Source organism: Cyanistes caeruleus, chromosome 12 (assembly GCF_971803275.1).
Source record: "Cyanistes caeruleus chromosome 12, bCyaCae1.hap1.1, whole genome shotgun sequence".
In the NCBI taxonomy this organism is placed as follows: Eukaryota; Metazoa; Chordata; class Aves; order Passeriformes; family Paridae; genus Cyanistes; species Cyanistes caeruleus.
The window spans coordinates 1,275,830-1,295,529 of NC_141712.1; the positions used below are offsets into that span (position 1 = coordinate 1,275,830).

The 19,700-nt window shown below is 42.6% G+C and overlaps 1 long non-coding RNA gene across 1 annotated transcript; it reads right to left on the reverse strand.

Moving 5' to 3' along the window:
• Positions 1-4,144: 4,144 nt before the first annotated feature.
• LOC111934832 (uncharacterized) lies at positions 4,145-18,019 on the reverse strand. The gene is made up of 3 exons (XR_002867423.2): positions 17,831-18,019; positions 6,556-6,796; positions 4,145-5,682 (listed from the first exon to the last, which is right to left on the reverse strand). It is a non-coding gene; the product is annotated as an uncharacterized LOC111934832 (long non-coding RNA).
• Positions 18,020-19,700: the final 1,681 nt, after the last annotated feature.

Here is a 19,700-nt window from a genome sequence, read left to right on the forward strand (position 1 = left end):
TCCAGGTTGACACAGCAGATTAAGCACAAATTCACTTACCCCACTGTTCTATCAATACAGCAATTATTACACACAGCAGGAATTTAATCACTCTCCTGATACGCTCAGGCTGTGCCCACCACTTGTTGGGCTGAATTCCACCCCAGCCACACCAGGAACAGGTCCTGGCCCTCCCTTGCACAGCCTGCTCAGCTGGGCAGCCAAAAGGCAACCAAGGTTCACAGGAAAACTAATCATTTCAAAAAGCCCATTCAAAGGAAACATCAGTATGGACAAACACACCCTGCAGACTGTGTGGCAGATTTTACTCTACCAGCAGACAAAGAAAATAAAGATATGAACCCTAAGAACAAGAGTGTCATTTAGTTTTCATTTATCAAAAAAAGTCTCTTCAGTATATATCCACCTATAAGGGCAATTAAAACTCCAGATAACTAATGAAAATATGCCTCTTACATAGGTAAATTGTCAAGTGTTCTGGTCTCATTTTCAGATCAGATTCGTTTCCAATTCTTCAACATCAGAAGAGATTTAGGAAATTTGTGTAAGTTTTTATGGAGAAAAGATCACTGGCTCTTAAAATCATTGGATGTCTTCTGTGTTGAACCATATGCAGGTATGTCTATTTTCATTTCCAGCACCCCCTGAGGTCCCCAAACAATCAGAAAATTTGTGTTTCTAAATGTGGAGTTTTCTGTATAGTCAGAAATAGAAATAAAAATAAAAATAAAAACAAAAAAAAAACCTCAGAAAAAAGGATTAGTGACTTCCAGCATGATAAATACATGACTTCCAGCATGAAAATAAATTCTGAGAGTGACAAACAGGATTTGTACTTACTTATCTACACTAAATCATTTCTGTTTATTATCACAAAACAAAAGAAAAAAGTTCTCTAGATAATAACTACAGAACCTCAGCCCAGAGCTGGGGGTATGGCCCAGAGCTGTCTCCCAGGGAAAAGACCAGAAGCACAAAAAACACTGTAAAGTTTTAGATACAAACACTGGAGCTTTTCCTGGTGTAAATTATTGACTCTGTAGAGCTTCGACAGCTGCAGAGCAGACTCAGAGTAATGAAATTCTGCCAAGTGAGACCCACGGAAATGCTAACCAATAAATATAGATTTATCAAATCACAGCTGAAGAATTACTGTTTTTGACAAAGGGATATCAGCAGTGATTACTCTGATGCTTGGTCTTGAAGCAGACACCTCTGCAAGGAGCACTTGCCAATGCTGCTTTTGGCTGGCTGTCCTGCTGGCTGTTATCTCCCCCCGTGCCTGACTCTGCTTTAGGGTTTGCAAGAGGTCATTTCTGCTCAAGCACAGGTCTTGCAAGTCCCTGGTAAAACTCTGCTCTGCTTGGCTGTGCTCTAACAACATCTCATCTTATTTACTTGGGAGCTACTGCAGCTCTCTGTTTCTCTTGGAAATAGAACCCTTTTCATTCTTCCTTTTGATCCTACAGGTAGGATTTGAGCAGTGGAACTGTGGGATACAAAAAGCATCCTTCAGACCTCGAGAGACCCTGCCTGCAAAGCCCAGCTCCTGCTGCAAGAGTTCTGCAGGAGCTTGCTCTGCTTTCCAACTCGGTGTTAATTAAAACACCATATTAAGGCTGCTCCGGAGAGTCAGTTAATTGATTATAGATATCCTTTCAGAATGAGCTTTAGAGGCTATATTGCATTTCATAATAATGACTGGAAAATTTTAAGGTGCCTATCTGGTAAAAATATGCATATATATGTATCCATGAATATGAAAACCATCCTAAATGCATTACCATAGCTGCTGTTTATGAAATGGGAGACACTTGAAATGGTAAAATAATGAAAATCCGAGTGCAAATCAAGGCTTGCTCCTCTTTACGCAGTTCTGAAAGGTACATCGTCAGTGTATCAATCATCCCCCATAAACACTTAGAAGTGCAGATCCATAATCAGTAATGACTTGTGGAAATTCTGAAGTAGCCCTCCTGAGTGCATCCTTCTGTAACTATGCCTTGGGGCCATGATAATCAGCGTGAGCAGCAGAGAACAGATTTAAGAGCTTTCATCTTGAAGCTGATTTATATTCTTGTACTTATGTACAGTTCCTCCCCAGGTCTGCATCACCCTGTGCTAGAGTGCCACGGGAAAGCGTTTCTCCACAATTCCCACCAGAGAACCCCTCCATCTCCAAGAAAGCCTTCCAAAAATGTATCAAAGAGCAGAGGACACTCTGAGGATGCTCTTGACTTATTTTATCCTCCTCGTTTCCCTGAGAGGTTGCACTGAGACCACACTCACATAATTCATTCACTATACAAGGGGGGGCGGGAAACCTCTTGCTGCACAATAATTTATAATAAATCACTCATGAACCCATCAACTCAATCTTCATTACAGTCTATTGCTACAAAGATTTCTATAGTCTGACAGAAGACTTACTGAGTATAAAGATTTGCCTGAGGGCCTGAATGTAATCAGAGAGGGACAGAATAAAAACACAACTGGCTTGTTAGTACTGCTATGCAAAAAAAAACGAGGAACTCTTAATAATGGGGAGCTCATGGGAAAAGATAGATTTCTCTTACTCACTTTTCCCAGGACAGCAAGACCTTGCCATATTCAATTCATTTTTCACAGGGATATTCCCACTGATTTGGGGGAGACATCTGGTTTGGGTTGGGGAAAGTTGGTGTTCCTCAACACCTGCTTTTTGCAAAATCCAGGAGAATTCAATACAGTTAATCAGGAAAACTGGAGAATAATCAAATTATCTGAAACTGCAAAATGACCTTTTCCTTATTCCTTCAGCAAAAATATCCCTCAAAAAAGCCCAAATCCAGACTACAGAGCACCAGACAGGTGGATAATAAAGAATGCTGGTGCTTTTGTGGAGTTTCTCTTCCCTTCTGCAAGTTACACTCCTTGACCAAGCCAGGTCCAAACAGTGGAGGGCAGAAAAGCTGCTCCTGACTGACAGATCACACTCTGGAAAAGCAGTAAAATACTTCCCTCTCTGATACCTGAGGACTTAGATTTGTGGGGTTTTAACCTTATTCTCATGTAGTGTCTTTTTAACCTGACAAATGCAGTAAAATGCTGGGTTTGTAGCCCATACTCTATCTGCAGCATGGAATCCCTCCTGTGCTGACTGCACTGGAGTGACCCCACCCCAGGAATCACAGGCAGGGAGTGAATCCCAGCTTGTACAAATGCCTGGGAAATGCCACTGCTGTCACAGAGTGACAGGGTCGTGGCTTCCTACTCTTGGACCAGATGCAAAATGAGCTCAGGACAAGGGGCAGTGACTCAGTGACACGGCTGGAGCCGTGCCCAGCCCTGGCTGCTCCATCCCTTGGTGCCTTCCCAACACCTCTGGAAAAGCATTTACCCCCAGAAGCCCCCATTGTCACAGCACTCTGAGCTAATTGCACTCATTAACCCTGCAAAAGCCTGGCCTGGGCATGGTGCAGATGTTGGGGAGGAGATGTTTCACTGAGGGAGAAATCCCACAGCAGAGCGTGGGGAAAAGGCCCTGCAGGAGCATCCCTTGGTCAGACTGGGCCCAAGCACAGACACGGGGCCCTGCAAGTGAATTACACACAGCAACTCACTGGAATTCTCCACAAAGTAGGAGACTGCTCTTCTCTCAGCACAAAGGGGGATGCAGCACGAATGAGGCTGAAAACAAAGGAAACTGGAGAATGGGAAATTGTGTTTATCAGGAGGAAACAGGGAAAGCAAGAAAACAAAATCCAACTGCCTCGAGAATGAAGCTGCCTGAAGCAGGCTACCTCTATTCTGACTCCCTTCTGTTACACAGAGATCAGAGTTTATATTGGTTTTTCGCTGCTGCTGACTCAGAGGCCCAGACACTCCACATCAGCTGCAGCTTTGGAGGATAAATTGCCAGCTCAAATACATTCTGCAGCACACTGGAGAGTGAGAAGTGATGATGATTTCTCTCCTGCTCGTGTCTTGACAGGCCCAGGCTCTCCCCTGCTGTCCTTACCCATGCAATGACAGCACGGCAGGTGTCGGCTCTGGGCTGGCCTACAGCTCTGAGGACAAGGTTCATTTTCCAAATGGCCTTACAGCTGATCAGTTATCTGCAAGTGACCACCCTGGCCTTTACAGTCCTGTGCCACAGAGAGAATTTCATCCACTGAAGTATTTTATTATGCACAAAACAGGCCAATACATTAACATCCACACAGACACTTGAGTTGGCACATGTATAGTCAAACAGATTTCTGCTTGGATTCAGCTCTCAAATTCTGCTTGCCCCACCCATTCAATTCCATTGATTTCTCCTACTCAATCTACCCCTTCCTGAATGTTTCTGAGCTGTTTTACGAGGAAATAAAAAAAACACTGTCGTTTTTCACACATCTGAACTTTCTCCCAACTTCCTTCATAAAAATGTTCAACTTCTTCCTCCTGGAATTTTTATTTTTCAGATCCTGTACTGTGTCCCTCAGCTGTGGGGCTGGGCAGGCCTCGTGTCCTTCCCTGGCATCCATCTCTGTCTGCAGCTTTGCTCAGCTCCCCCTTCCCCCCACTCCTTATCTTGCCATGGATTGAGCATTTCTTGGAATACATCATCCCGTTGCTATCTGTCAGCCTGGGCTGCCTTCTGCTGAAGACATATGGAGAGGCATTCTTTCTCCTTGAGGGGTGACCAAGCAGACAAGGCTTTCGGAGCAAAGTCTCCTCAGGAAAATGAGAATTGCGCAGCTCCGGAACGAGCTCTGGGAGCCTGGCTGCAGGAAATTGCACAAGCCCAGACAAAAGCATTTCTCCCCGCTGACCCAAACCATGTTTGCTGGGGCTGATGATTAATATTGCTTCTTGAAACAGTTTTCTCATCATCAGTTCCTGCTAATGAAGTTGGCCTGCTGGAGTGGAGGCAGGACTCGGGGCAGCCGAGTTCCGTCTGCAGTTGGAACGTGGCTCCTCCGGGTATGAGACCAAAGACAGCCAAAGTTCAGGAATTCTGCTGCTCTGCCAACAAACTGATCCAGCCAGCTGCTAATCTGCTCCTCAAGATACCACGGTCACACAAGATAACATTCAGAATTCCATTAACCTAGGAGACTTCAACCACTTTTCCCTTCTACCTCACAAATAAAAGTGAATGAGATGGAGTTTTTCTCGCATATTCTTCTCGCAGCCTTTGTTATGCTTCAGGTCTGCTTGTCTGATTCATTAAAGTGCCTTGATGCACAACGGATTAAGTACTTAAATAAATAGTTCACTTTTCCTCTAAATTGCAAAAGTGATTTCAATTTTTTAAGCTGTTCACAGAAAACATTTTAAAAAGATAAACATCCCATTCTTTGTGCAAATATAGAATGTTTTTCATGGCCCAACTTTCCATAAAAAAGTCTATAAGGACAAAAAAAGTTCTAAAAAAGAAGAAATGTTTTGAATTCTTGTTTTGAAAGACACAGCAACAGTTTCAGATGCAGCAGACACAAGGTTGAGCTGCTCAGAGGCAGACTGGCAGCTCAGCCACGTGTTTTTAATCACCCCACTGCAGGAAAGGGGTTGTTCTGGAGAAAACAATCCCCACTGTGTGGACTGAGAACACCCTTGGAGGAGAAAGGAGCAGCTCTCACCCTGAGTTCACTACAGGCCTAGGTACCAGGATGGATCAGTCCCATTCCAGCAGGAATCTCTGGCAGAGTCTGCCTGTGGAAACAAAACAAGAATATTTGCTTAGACACTGCTTATTTCAGTATGAAACACGCTGGTCAAACATTTCCCTTATGTTATTTTCATGCCCCAGGGCAGTCTCAGATGGGGATTGATGTCATTTTCTTGAAATATTTGCTGTAAAATAAAAGCTGCTTGTTTTTCAGCCAAGGAAATCCACCCTGGGAAATACATGGAGGCTGAACTTGGCATTTTCTCCCATGGGCAGCACATCCTGGCCCTGGCTGCACTTCCCAGCTGGGTTTACCCTGCAGCCCTGCCACAGCCCCAGAGTCCCATGTGTGATTTCTGGAGTGCTTGCAGCCTGAGGCAGGAGCCAATCACTCTGGGCTCCCTACAGAGCTAAAAAAGAGAAACCATCTTCTCAAACAGGTGCTTCAGCCCATGGGAACTACTGACCAGGCTTATTTTTGCCATCACCGTCACAGAGCAATTGGTCTCCTGATTTGGGAGACTTATAAAGGTGCTTAAGATTAGACAGAATTAAATCCCCAAAGCCAGCCCAAATCAAGCACCGGAGAAGTCAACATTGTGACCACAGAGGGACCTCTGCTGAAATAAATCTCCCTGCATAAATCTATAAGAACAGTCAATAGAAATCATTGGATAATGATCCAATTTCCCCTTTTATAATCCTGACTGAAGTTAAATCTCTTCTTCAAATTTGCCCTCCCTCGCTGCTTGCATGTCCCAGCTAATTGCATTATCCCTGCTGGAAGCACCTGGCTCCTGCTCAGGGCAGCTCCAGGGCCCCATCCCTGCCCAGGACCACAGGTGGGTGCTTTCAGCTGACAGGTTCCAGACACAGCCAAGCACTTCATATTTCAACAATACAACACCAAAATGTACCTTGTAATGAGTTATAGGTGCAGTTCAAGCCTCACAATTCCGTCTGCATCTGCTCAGTCTGTTTGCCAGCAGAATTTTGTCAGTCCTTCCTCACTGAGTCCAGCAGGCACTGCCACTGTCAAGGTACCTCTGTGCTTTGGGCTCAGCAGCCAGACCATGAGATGGTTTGAGATGGGATGAGAACAATTCCTCACCACTTGCTCCAAAGATGAGGTGTTTTAAAAATGTGACAAATTCTCACCTGTTAGAAAAGGTTGGAATTTTAAACACAGTATCAGTAGCCTACACCTGCAGGTTTCATTTCAGAAAAACCACTAAGATACCAAAAGAAACATTTCTAAGTGTTAGCAGTGAGAGACAGAATCCAGGGAATGAAGGGATGGAGGAAACTGTTTTATCTGGTAGCCTGAGTAATGAGCTGTCTATATTACAGGGAGAAAATGAAACTCCAGGATGGGAAATGCAAAGTAGATTCGTAAGTGCATTAAAGGAATTCAGATTATTTCAGGTGAAGGAACACAAATAAAAATTAGGAAGGGAAAAAAGAGTTCCTGGCTTGAGCATGTGAAACTAAGCAGCGATTCCTCCTCTCAGGAATGTTTCTATATTTTCAGCTCGGAAATGTCGTAATCCAGGTGCAGCTGGTACATTTAGTCACATCCATAGATCTTCCTATTTTATTTTTTAATATCTAAGGTTACCTTTGCCAAACACTTCTAAAGCATTCAGGGCCATTTTCTCCTTCTCTAAAAAGCTAGAAAAGCAAACACTTTTGTAATAACCTTTGTCATAGTAGACAAAAAATCCCAAGGAATTTAATTTGACAGAGTCTCACAGGCGTGAAGGGTCACTTCCATGCCACTGACTCGAAATGAGAGACAAATCCAACAGAAAAAAACAGTGGATATTTCTCTTTCCTGCCAGCAAATGGGCAATCCAGGAATGCAGAGATCTCCTGTAGTAGCAGTACAGAAAAGGTCCAGTAACTTTATAAGAAGGAATTAATTAAAGCAGCTCTACAGAAAATGGGTAGGGGTACTGTGAGCTGATAGAAACCAATCACTACCTGATAAATCAACATGAAAAACCAGAAAAGTGCCTCAGCCCAAACATAACCTGGGAAAAAAGAGCTGAGTTTTCCTAAAGATCAGAAGGGCACTGATGCAGAACTGGATTATTGGGGGTGTAAGAGGGACAACCATCACCTATCCCACGGAACTGCAGAAGGGATTTCAGGACCAGGCAGAAATGAAATTAAATTAAATATGAAATGAAATGTAATCAGACATTCAAGGGACCACCCTGATGTAACGGGGATCCCAAATTTGAGAAGGTGCAAAGGCAGCACATTAACCAACAGTGCAGTTCTAGGAAAATTCCCTCCATGATATTTCTGTCAAATTTACGGTATTTTTATGTAGGCTTTTTTTTTTTTAATTTAATTAAAAAGGAGGGGTGAAATGGGCAGAACAGTGATTTCTCCTTAGCCCTTTAGAGTCATCAGTGTGCTCTTGGAATACAGTTCTTGCTCTGCATAATGCCAGCAATTCAGAGTGATGCTGTGCTGGGGCCTTTCTCATTTTCCCTTTTCCTCTAATTAGACAATATTTTAACAGCACTTCCCAGAATTAACACTGGCACAAGGCCCTGGCCATGGAGCATGCACATGACCATGCACACACAGCACAGTGACCCTGCTGCTCCCTTCAGCAGGAGATGGGAGCCTTTGCAAGGGCTGTCCCCAAAACACAAGGAAAACGTGACTGAGTTCCTCAGGGCCTGGAGCTGACTGCAGTTTATGACTTCAGAGAGCTCTGAAAGCTCCAGACATTTCCTTAGAGGTCACAATCCCATTCATTCACTGGAGAACAGCTTTTCTTTGTTTAACTTTCCTTGTATGTTTTACGTTCCTTGTTTGTCAGCCTTAAAAGCTACTTGGGTAACCATAAATTGTAGCTAATATGGCAATTTCCCCAGCACCAGCAAGGTTTCATTAAATCCTAAGGTTTTCTTTAAAATTCATAGTGGAAAAGATGATGCTCCACAGTTGGGTTTTTTTAATGCGTAACAGAGCAAGTGCACTGAACTCCATTGATTACTCCACAGGCTGTACAGGAATATCAGAGTGGCATTCTTCTGAGACATGGCTATTACTAAAACATAACCATAAGCATATTAATTACATCTGTTGATTAGGGGGCATCCCAGTACCTGTGCTCAGGCTGTGGCCCCGTTACCCCAGGAAAGCGCTCCGTGGGCCCTGCTCCATGCAGAGCTCATGGTTTCCCTGATGGATTGGCATTTCCAGGTCAGCTGAGGTCAATCCAGAGCAGCAGAGCCCGGGGCTGTCCCTGTTACACAACCCAGGCTGGGCTCCTCCAGCCCGGCTTTGGTGCAGAGCTGAGCTGGCAGCCAGGAGAAAGCAGGAGGGACATTGATCTCAATAAATGATAAACCCACGCTCTAAATGCCTAACACTTGCAAATCAATTAGAGCAGGGCAGAGATGGAATGATACATGATGTCTGCTAACAAAGACTTGCAAAATATTACTCTCAAAGGCTTCATTTCCTTTTTTGATACACTTGGAATAATATTTGCTTCCTTGAGACTGAAACATCTGAGTCCAGGGCAGGAACATTCAATCACATGAGTAGTTTGGAAATATTCATTCAGACTATTTCTGTGAATGCAAACAAATTTCAGAAGTGCACTGAGGCTGTGAGAAAGGTGTTTGCCTTTTTCCTGATTTCTGGTTTATATATTCACGGTGTTTAAAAGAAGAGTAAAAAGTTCCCAAAGGATTGGATGGAAGACTGAGAACACCAGAGGTCAATTACAGCACGACACAACATCCCCACATCCCTCACTCGCTGTGCCTGCAGAGATTGTGATCACTGCAGAGCCAAGCAGGGAAGCCTTTGTTCTCCTTGAAAGGTGTTTTTCCAACATGTGACTTCAAGATGATGGTTGAGTTATTTTTTCTTTTTTTTCCTTTGTGGTAAATCCTGAACTTTCACCCAGACGCCAGTACCTAAATGAAGCTTCACTGCAGCTGAAGATCAAAAATGTTTTCTCCCCTCAAAAAATAAAGTTCTCAAGAAACTGAAAATAATGATTTTCTACTTTTATCTTTGCAGAGAGACAAGACTTGAGGCTGACAACTCTGTATAAACCACCAGCACCCCCTCAAACAGCCCATTTCCACCCCATTTCTTCACACTTCTCAAAAAAGGTGTTAAGTAAGATTTTGACTTTCTGTTCACAGGGATGATAGGCCATGTATCTTCATTCAAATTTCTCTCAATTTGTTTCTTAGTCTAAGGAGCAAGTTCTTGAGAATAAATGTTAATTTCAGCCCACTTCCCGGGAAGTCAATGCATTAATAAATTAAGCCAGAAAGATTCAGACCTACACACAAACTAGCTGCCAGAAAAAGATTCGAGTGTCTTCTTCCCCACACTGAGAATTTATTATTTTCAGCAGAAATCTTCTCAATAATTCCTCTCCTGTAAAAATACTCTATTTAAAATATTTTTTTGCCCCCAGAGACCCAATCCTGTACAGACTAAGCCCCATCTCTCAGTTGAGTAGCACTGAAGTGTTGTTACCAACTTAACCCACCCTCGCAGAGACTCCCATTTTCCATTCTGTTTAGAATTCTGCAGGGTAGCTTCAGATCCCCAAAGCAAACATCTTGGAGATACAGAAATCACTTCTTAACAAAAAAACACTTTATCATGGACACACAGCTTCCAATTGCCTCCACCCAGCATTTCCCAGGATGCTCCCGACCTCTGCTCCTGCATCTCATAAGAGTTGTAAATATTCCTCAAGAAACCAGGGGGGTGTTTAAAACCCTTCAGCAACTACCATGAAAATAAGACTCAAACAAGCAAAAGATCAGCTGTGGCTGTGGTAGGGGACAGGAGGAGCCAGGCTTTCCACACCAGGCAGGAATTCTCTATCAATGAGAAGTTTGCAGAGGTAACCTCAATGCTATAAAACAAGTTCCAGGCTGACATTACCCAAATGAATTTTCAGATTTCAGCTGAGTGCAGTGGCTGCTTCCCCCAGCACACAGGGCTAATAAGTTCCTCAGTGTGCAAGTATGTGTTTGTGCAGTGTTACCGTGGTGGGAGATAAGTGACACAAGTGCTCTGCCTCTCCATCCCACCTTGGAGGATCACAGGGAAACCCTTGGAGAGACTGAAAATCCTGGGACAGTCACAGCTCACAACAACGAGCCTCTCACACTTTGCAGCAAGGGAAGCTCACAGAACTCATCCCACACATCCAAATAAAACCGGGATTCCAGGCTCAGCCTGGTCCTCTCCAGCAGCAGCCACTGCTCCCTGAACAGAGGAGGCACAAGGAATGGAGCACACGGCTTTGTCCCTCTGCTTGTGCTCCAAACCCTCACACCTCTCTAATTGTGCTACAAACCTCTGTCCTCCTAAGGGTCTTAACAAACCCTTGCACCCCTTTAGTTGTGCTAACAAGGCTTTGCACCTCTAATTGTGCTAACCCTTGTCCTTCTTAATCGTGCTAATAAAGCCTTGCACCTCTTTAGTTGTGCTACAAACCCCTGCGCCCCTGGAACTGTGTTAACAAACCCTTTCACTACTTTAATTGTGCTAGAAAAACATTGTCCCTCTTTATTTGTGTTAACAAACCCCTGTCCCTCTTTAATTGTGCTCACAAACCCTTTTCCTTTTCAGCTGTGCTACAAACCCTTGTCCCTCTTTATTGTGTGAACAAACGAAGTTTCACTGCTGACAAACACAAATGACACATCAGTGACACCTTGGCACATCATCAAATCCAAATCAGTGGAACTGAAGAGCCACTGCCCCTGGGGCACTGGACAGCCCTCACTGCTGTATCAGCTCCATATCATCTCCTGGCAACAAGGGCAACACACTTTAAAAAAAAGAAATTAAAATGCTTGCCACAGGTAATTAAAGATCATAGGCTAAGACTAAGAAAATGGTGATAAGGTTGAACAGTTGGTATGAGTTACTCAGAATTTATGTGCAGGATCAGTGGCTGCATTTTAAAGTGATGTTCCAACACCTGAAAAGATAAAGGAACTGCTCCTGAGGTTAAAAGGTACAGCTGGAAGGGCAAGTGTAAAACATTTATACCTCATAGTTTTGGTAGAGAAAAAAATATGGAATTACATGAGTCTAAGAAAGCAAATGAACACACAAGGAAAAGAAATTGGTTGTATTTTGCTGTGGACAAAGGATGATATAAAATGATGTGTCTGACATGCAGGTCAAAGCAGCTCCACACTGGTCCAGGCAGTGGAACTAAGGCAAGATAACCAGTTGAAAGTTAAGTTTACATTCAGATTATGGAGAAAAACCTTTTATCATATTTTTTCCCTTTCCCCCTTGTTATAAATACATATTATAATATTGGCTTGTCGCAAGTATTAAGATGAATGTTATATGTATAACGTTAGAATGGCTTTGCTGGGTGAATGTAGTTTCTTCTCTCCTGCTTTTAGCAGAAATTTAGGCCTAAGTGGTAACAGTTGATGTAGGATGTTTGAACTGCCTGCCTGGTCAGGAAAACTGCAGTGAGCAGAGGATGGGGACCCTGCTGCTATCAACCCTCACCAGCTGTGCAAAGGAGCCAAGGCCCAAATTCAAAGGTGATAAAAAGAGGATTAAAACCAGAAGCCAGGAAACACACATGCTCTAAAAAGGTGGCTCCAAGGAGTGGCCATGCTAAACAGTTCCTGGAAAATGTAAAGTAGTTATAAAAGTTTGAATATGCATAAAGGTTTATCAATATGCATCAAGTGATGCAATAGAAATGGTGTAGAAAAGCTGTTTCCAAAACACCAGGTGTGCTCTTGGCAGAGGGCCAAGCACCAGACCATTTTAACCCTTTGTTTGATTGTCTTTGTCTCCTATTGTCAATTTTATTAAAACTTTTAAAATTTGCCAGAACAGTGAATGCCATTTTTCACACCCTCTACCCCCTGCCCCCAATTTGGACTTAGAGGAGAAAACTCTTATTTTACCACAAGCTTTCTGAGAGAAAAAAAAAAAATGTTTTCTCATAATATATATAATATATATATAATAAAGTGATAGAATAGATACACTGTACCATCTTAGAAGAATTATAGCTGTAGAGCAAGTTCCAGATTTCAACTGTATGATTCAGCCAAAGCCTTACATGCTTTCTTGCATGCTGTACCTCAGAGATTTCATACATTTCTGAATTATTACATTCTTCTTTTTTTTTTTCCCTGTCTCCCTCATGCCACCATGTGCTCTAGGAAAAAGAAAAATAGAAAGCCCTACAGAAGGGGGTCCTAAAGGATGAAAACCGCCCCAGTTGTAGAGAATACAAGTAGGTTCCAGAGAAGTGTAATAACAGCTGGAAATAAGGGGAAAAGATGCTCAGTGTCCAGTTATTTTCGGTCTGAAGTATGGGAATTGCTGCCCCAGCAGCTTCTGGGCTCATTCAGCAGTGAACAGGGAGTGGGAGGAAGAAAGTTCATTGTTTGTGCACGTCAGGCTGAGAACTCACTTGCAAGGGAAGAGTGATTTCACATGAAAGGCTGATGGGAGCCCTGGAGATTTGGGTTCCATTCTTGTCCCTCTCACAGCCCCTTGAGCACATCCTTAGGCAAGACACGACCCCGATGCCTTAGGATTCTAGCTTTTATATTTTTCATATGTTTGTAGTCCTGCAATTCTTTAGTGCAGAACTCTAAACTCCTTATCCAGTGCCAGCTGCTGCTTCCCCACTTTGGGCAGACACAGCAATTCCTCTCCAGGCCTGGCAATCAAGGACACCTCACTGCCCCAGGCCTGAGAGATGGAAACAAAAGGGAGCTGGGGGCAGCAAACTTGGAGAAAATGACTTCATTCCCTGCAGCTGGAACTGGGAGATGAACCCCCAATGTGCAAATGGACCAAACCCAGAGAAGTGTGAAACCTGGGACCCGTGGTCCGTTTTGGGTGAAGCCCCTCGGGGAAGGCTCTGTCTGCCCAAAATGTACTGGAGGCCCTTCAATATTGATTTATTCCCTTAATTTTATCTGGCCTCTGTTTCAGGTAGCCCCAAAAAGGCATCAACCTTGCCTGGAAATGGCATTTCCATCCTCTGCATTCCTGCAGCACATCCATAAGGACAGGGAGGGCTCCCAATGGCATCTCCTGCTCTCACCTGGGGCTGCAGCTCAGGGCAGTGCAGAGCATCCCCCTGGACAGCCAGTGCTGCTGGGACATCCCCACAGCATCCTGCATCCCCCAAACAAACCCTGCAGGCAGCACCTCAGCTGAGCCAGCAATGGAAATCCCACAGCAACATTGGTGTGTATAAAGTTATATTTCCTAATTGTGAGTCCTCTTGCTGAACTTATTCTTTTTGATAAAATTCCTCAGTTCCTGGAGGAGCACTCAGGCAGGGGGACTGATCATGAAGAGCCTCAGCAAAGAGCTGAGTTAACCCTGAAGAATATGAATTACCTTCCCCATGTCCCCGTGTCCTCGTTAGGCTCACTGAATATGAATTCTCAATAATACAACAAAAATTGGAAAGAGCATAAATAGATTGGATGTCACATGAGGCTGAGCACCAGAAGAGTTGCACTATTAATCTGATTCCACAAAAATGTGAATTTGGACCTGACACCCCACATCCATCGGTCAAAAGCAGCAACCATTCATCACTGTAAGAAATACAAGTTCAAATACAGGCACAACTCCCTGGCAAAGTGTTTATTCTGTGCTTAAAATGGGTATTGGCACTAAAAACCAGCTATTTCAAGAAATACACACAAAGGTATGAAACACACAGACAGATAGCAGGATCTTCAGGATCAATGCACAACATAGGAAATACAGAAACACAGCACATTTATCCAGGAAGAGTCTTCCTGCATCAACTCAATGTTTTTAACAAAAATACTGCCTAAAGAGAAGAATAAATATAATAAAATATAGTTTAAATATAATAAAATTAATCCTGACCTCATCTTCTACTAATTACCCTTGTTTTCTCCTATCTTGTGGTCTAAAAATTTAATTGAACATTATAACTTAATTTATTCCTATTTGAAAAGACATTTTAAGCCTCTTAACCTGAGTGCCAAAAGGCACTAAAAATATCCTTCAAACTTTAGGAAGGGATGACTTTGTAAATATGAAATGTTTTATATTACGTTCTGTCGCAAAGCTCATCTAAATCTAGATAGAAGGACCATATTTCAAGACTTAAAGAAGAGTATAATTCCATTTTTAAGGACAGAAAATACAGGTCCATATTTTCCTGTCTCACACATCCAGGTGTGTGTGAATCTGTACCATGTTGAATGCAGTTTTCCCATAGGGCTGATTTTTCACTGCATGGTGCATGTTCATAAGCACATTTCAAATCACAAATAAAATAAAAATAATAAAAAAATCCCTTTATTGGAACTCTACTCAAACATTGTCAACAAGCTCTGGGGTCATTTAATGCAATGTGTACATACAACTAAAGAGCATTATTTGCCTTTTAGAGTAAAAGCATTCTAAGAGGATTCCTGAGCTTTCAGTTACACAATAGATTTAATGACCTGTCTGTCTATAGGATGTGTTATGAAATTGCAGATTTCACTGCAAATGAACTCCAAGGAAACACAGGAGAAGACAAACAGCTGAAGGGAGCTGCTGCTTTATAGATTTACTTCTGTTGTTATTTTTACCTATTTGAATTATACAAAGTGAAACCAAATGTTTTGGAAAATTTTAAACTCTGCAAAAACACAGTAATGTTACCTTTGTGTTCTAGTTTTGAATGAGTTTTGGAAAACCTGAAAAACCTCTATAAACCTTATATTTCAGGTCTCCACAGGGCTCTGCTGGCCTACATGTTTGTTCAAATGCATGACATTTAACTGGCACTTTGCTGTTTTTATTGCAAAAACTTCAAACCATTTTTTGGTAACTCAACTTATTGAAGATGCAAGATGCAGATCTGAGCCCTGAGGCACCTTTTTGCAGAGGCTTTGTTGTCAGGTTGCTTTTGGTTTGGGTTTTGTTGGGGACAGGTTGGGTTTTTTTTGTAAATACCATATATTGTAAATATCATATAATCACCAGCTTTTAAATATTAGCAATAACTGCTTCATTTTCCCTTTAGTACTGTTTAGAAATTATAAATTAAACCAATATATCCCACAGGAGTCCTAAAATCTCACAAAAGCCTCCTTCAGAAGCCCATGTTCACAAGAGAGTGACACAGAAATCCAAAGTAGAAGTGAATTTACTGAAACCCTTTATGAGTCAATTTCTCAATGCTAAAGCTAAGAAAGTGGTGTAGAGGAATTTTAAAACTCTAGTCTGTGTTTTAGGTTTGAAATATCCTCTTGAAAGAAGGGGTCAGGGGAAAAAAGAGAGAATTTTTGTGACCAAAGAGTGGCTGCATCTGCTGAAAAATGGAGAAAGAGCAGAGATTTCCTTTCCCTCTTTCTCCTTCACTCCCAGTCCTTGTCACCTGTGTGGGTGTCCACGCATGCAGTGTATCCAATCTCACTGAAATACAGAAAAAATCTAAAATGATGGAGAGAGAATCTGGGGTTTTATTTATTGTGTTTTCAAAGCCCAGGGAAAATACAGCTGGGGGGAAACACTTGGATAAATTCCCAATACCACACCTGGGAGGATTCCTAGAGCACTATGATGAGCAGTTCAGTCAGAAGCTGAAAATTAATTTAACAACAAAATGTCTTGTAAAGAGCAGAGCAAAAAGCTCAACCATTCCTCTTTGCTCCCACCAATTCCACATCCCAACTCCTGCCCTAAACCCCAGGAACTCAACCACACTTCCCAGAACTCCCAGGTTTTACATCTCTGATACATCATACACAGAGAAAAAAAACACAGATGCAAAAATTTCTATTAATGAGAGATTATCTCCATAAATACAGTGTTGAAAGAACAGAAAAGCTGGAGTTTTGTCAGCCTGGACAAGTAAAATAATTTGATTTCTGTGCTGAGGTTTTTATTAATGGGGAAAACCCACAAGAGCCTCTTATTGCAAGGTTTAATGCTATTTCAGATGCAATTTATTATGGGATTCTTTATTATTAGTTTTTCTGTAATTCAAGATGAGACATTTTCTGGAATGTTTCAGTACCCAGCTTTGATACCATCTTTGCTTTCAGTGCTGGGTTGTTTAATGTTTGTTTCATCCTGATTTTAAGTGATTGTGTAGGAATGTGTCGTTTTATTAACTTCATATGTACTTTGGATTAGGGAAAAAAAGAGAGGAACATTATATTGCATTCTGGGAATTTAGATAATACTAAGAAAAAGAAAATTTTCAGTTTAAATATAATAGTAATTTAACTTGTTATTAAAAATTGCTGTGAGGGACAGTTGCACTTGAAATTGTTTCAGAAAGCAAGGCTCCCAATTGCTCTGTCTAAATCAACCAGTCATGAGATGTAAAAACCTGTGAAAATTCCCACTTTGGTGTCCAAGCAGGTCTCCCCTCAGCAGAGCATCCCCAGCATGTCCCAGGAGGAATTTGTGCAGCTTATCATGAATTAGAGCCACTGAGTGAATAAAATGCTTCTTTTATGTATTCACAATGGTCAGGAAATTTATTCTGTAAAGAATCTTTACAAAAAATTAAAAATTAGAGTTTTATTTCTGCAGCAAAATTCAGGAGAAAAGCATGAATGGGGACACACAGAGAGAGAAAACCCAATTCAACCACAAAAAAATCCTCCATGTTTTGAAGAATCACCACTTGAAAAGGGCTCCCCCACAACCCTAAGCTTTTTAGCTCATTATTCCAATGATATGATGGCTATTGTCTACCTCATTTTAGAAATAGATGTGCATGTATATAAGAAGGAAATGAGAAAGCTGTTTTTTAAAGAAGGTGCAACAATGAATTATGGCACTGACCTGCAAACCATTAATATTTTTTTCCAATTGATTGGAACTTACAAAGCTAAAAATACATTAATGAAAATACCAGAAACTTAAAAACCAAGAGAAAAGGGTAACTTTCAGCAGGTTTGCAATACAGCAACATTAGCTAAATTAACAGATTAAAGTTGAGTTAGTCACAATATGCAGCCCAAAAAAGCCAAGCCCACAGCCCAGCAGGTTACCTCACACTGCTGTAAAAGAAAGGAAAAGAGGAAAAAATAACAAAAAAATCCCATTCATGAAGTTATAGCTCTGAGGTATTTCTCTTTCAAAACAAACTTTGCAATCAGTGATTAATCAGCTGCAAGGCAGAGAACTCACCGAACTAGAGCCCCACCTAAGATGTACCAGTGTAGGCATCAGCCTTGCTGGGATGGTAAAAAAATGACACATGGGGGACAGGAAAAACACCAGAATATTGGCAATCTCCTGCCAGGCTGCACCTTCCATGGCAGTGTGACTGAGGAACTCAGAGGGTCCTCCTTCCCCTTGTGGACACTAAATGCAAGCAGGGAACAGAGGCTGTGTGAAACTGAGTCACACAGACTTCCCACTCTGGCCTGGGAAAGCAGGAGAAAGAATCCAAACAGTCCTTGGTGAAGGACAACAATCTGCAGGTGTTGTTCAGTCAAGGGGTGATGTTCCACTTAACCAACGTGCTGATGTGTTGCTTTAATGACCAGTGAGAGTTTTACCTCTCAGACCTTCTCAAACATGTGTATACAAGGAGATTAAGAGAAATAAACTTTGCTCTCTTGGACAATGCAGCCAAGGGAGTCAGTGTTGTACTCCTCGCGGTTCCTGATGCAGTGCGACCTTCCCTCACGACATCTGCCTGCTCCAGGGATTCTGGGCTCAGAATTCCTGGCAGAGAAAGGCATTTCCAAGCTCCCCCAGCACACCCCAGAGCTCCAGCTTCACGCTGCCCCCTGCACCAAGGTGCAAGCTGTGTTTTCCCCCAGGGCTCCCAGAGGTGCTGTGAATGCCCCCAGCCCTGAGTGCGGGTGATGGACGGGGCTGTCACAGCGTCTGGCACATCCCAGCCCTGACAGGAGACAGAAATGCCTCGCAGGCTTTGCACAATGGCCCTGACACTGACAACTCCTACAGGCACTAATTTGGTATTAATTCAGTATTAAACCTCAGCTGGTCCCACACTACAGGAAAGGTCGTATTTCACAAACAACGTTGTTCTAAATGAGAATGGGGCTGGGGACGCTGAGGATTCCCCTCTGCCCAGCCACCACCCTGCAAACAACAACAGCAGAGGCAAAAGGATGTGCCAGCCCCAAGAGGGACAAGTCCCAGAGCTTCAGCGTTTCACAGCAGTGAGTTTGAGGCAGGAGGAATAATTGAGACACTCTGGTGTCACAGAGCCAGCACATCACCCTTCCCGTCGGGGAGGGACAGAATTAAACACTTGTTAAGCACAGAGAGGTCAAACAGAAATGTGGATTTTAAGACTGCCGTCATCCCTGACCTTTGCTGCTCGTACAAGACTTCAGGAAAGAACATTTCCTATACAATATTGATAAGGCAGGCCTTACAAAAGCTTAGAAAAGCTCAGTAATACAAGGCCAATTATTCAGGATAAGTCCAGTCAGGAGAGGGGAGGTTTTTCTGAGAACTGCAGCAGGTCTGGGAGGCTCCTGTGTGTTCTGCAATACAGTGGGGTCAGCTGCTCCCACATCACCTCACTGCAGGGAAAAACAGAGCACAAAATGGCAATATTGCTAATAGGCAAATAGGGGAAACAAAACTCACAGACCCTCGGAATGCCAGAGCTGTACAGCAAATACACACAAAAAAGCACTTTGTGTCAGGGAAATCACTCACACTGTCCAGTTGTCCAGCCTGGAAGCTTTTGCAGGAGAGCCTTGGCTGTCATTATCTGTGTCAGCATGCCAAGAAAGAACTTGCTATTTTCCACCACTTTTAGAGGTTAGCCTTTTTTTCTGAAGAGTGTTCCACTAATTGTTTTTTTCTCACTTGCATCAGCAGGAGACCCAATTATAGCTCCAGCTTCAATTTGCAATAACCTCCTTTTTAAATAGCGTGAGTCACCTTTTCACCTTTTATTACAGAGATGGAACCAAGGTCTGATAGAGAAATAGTGCAAATCCTAAACTCCATTTCTCAGAAATGGGATTTTATAATTGTTGGTCACTTCCCTTGGTTTAATTTAAATCAC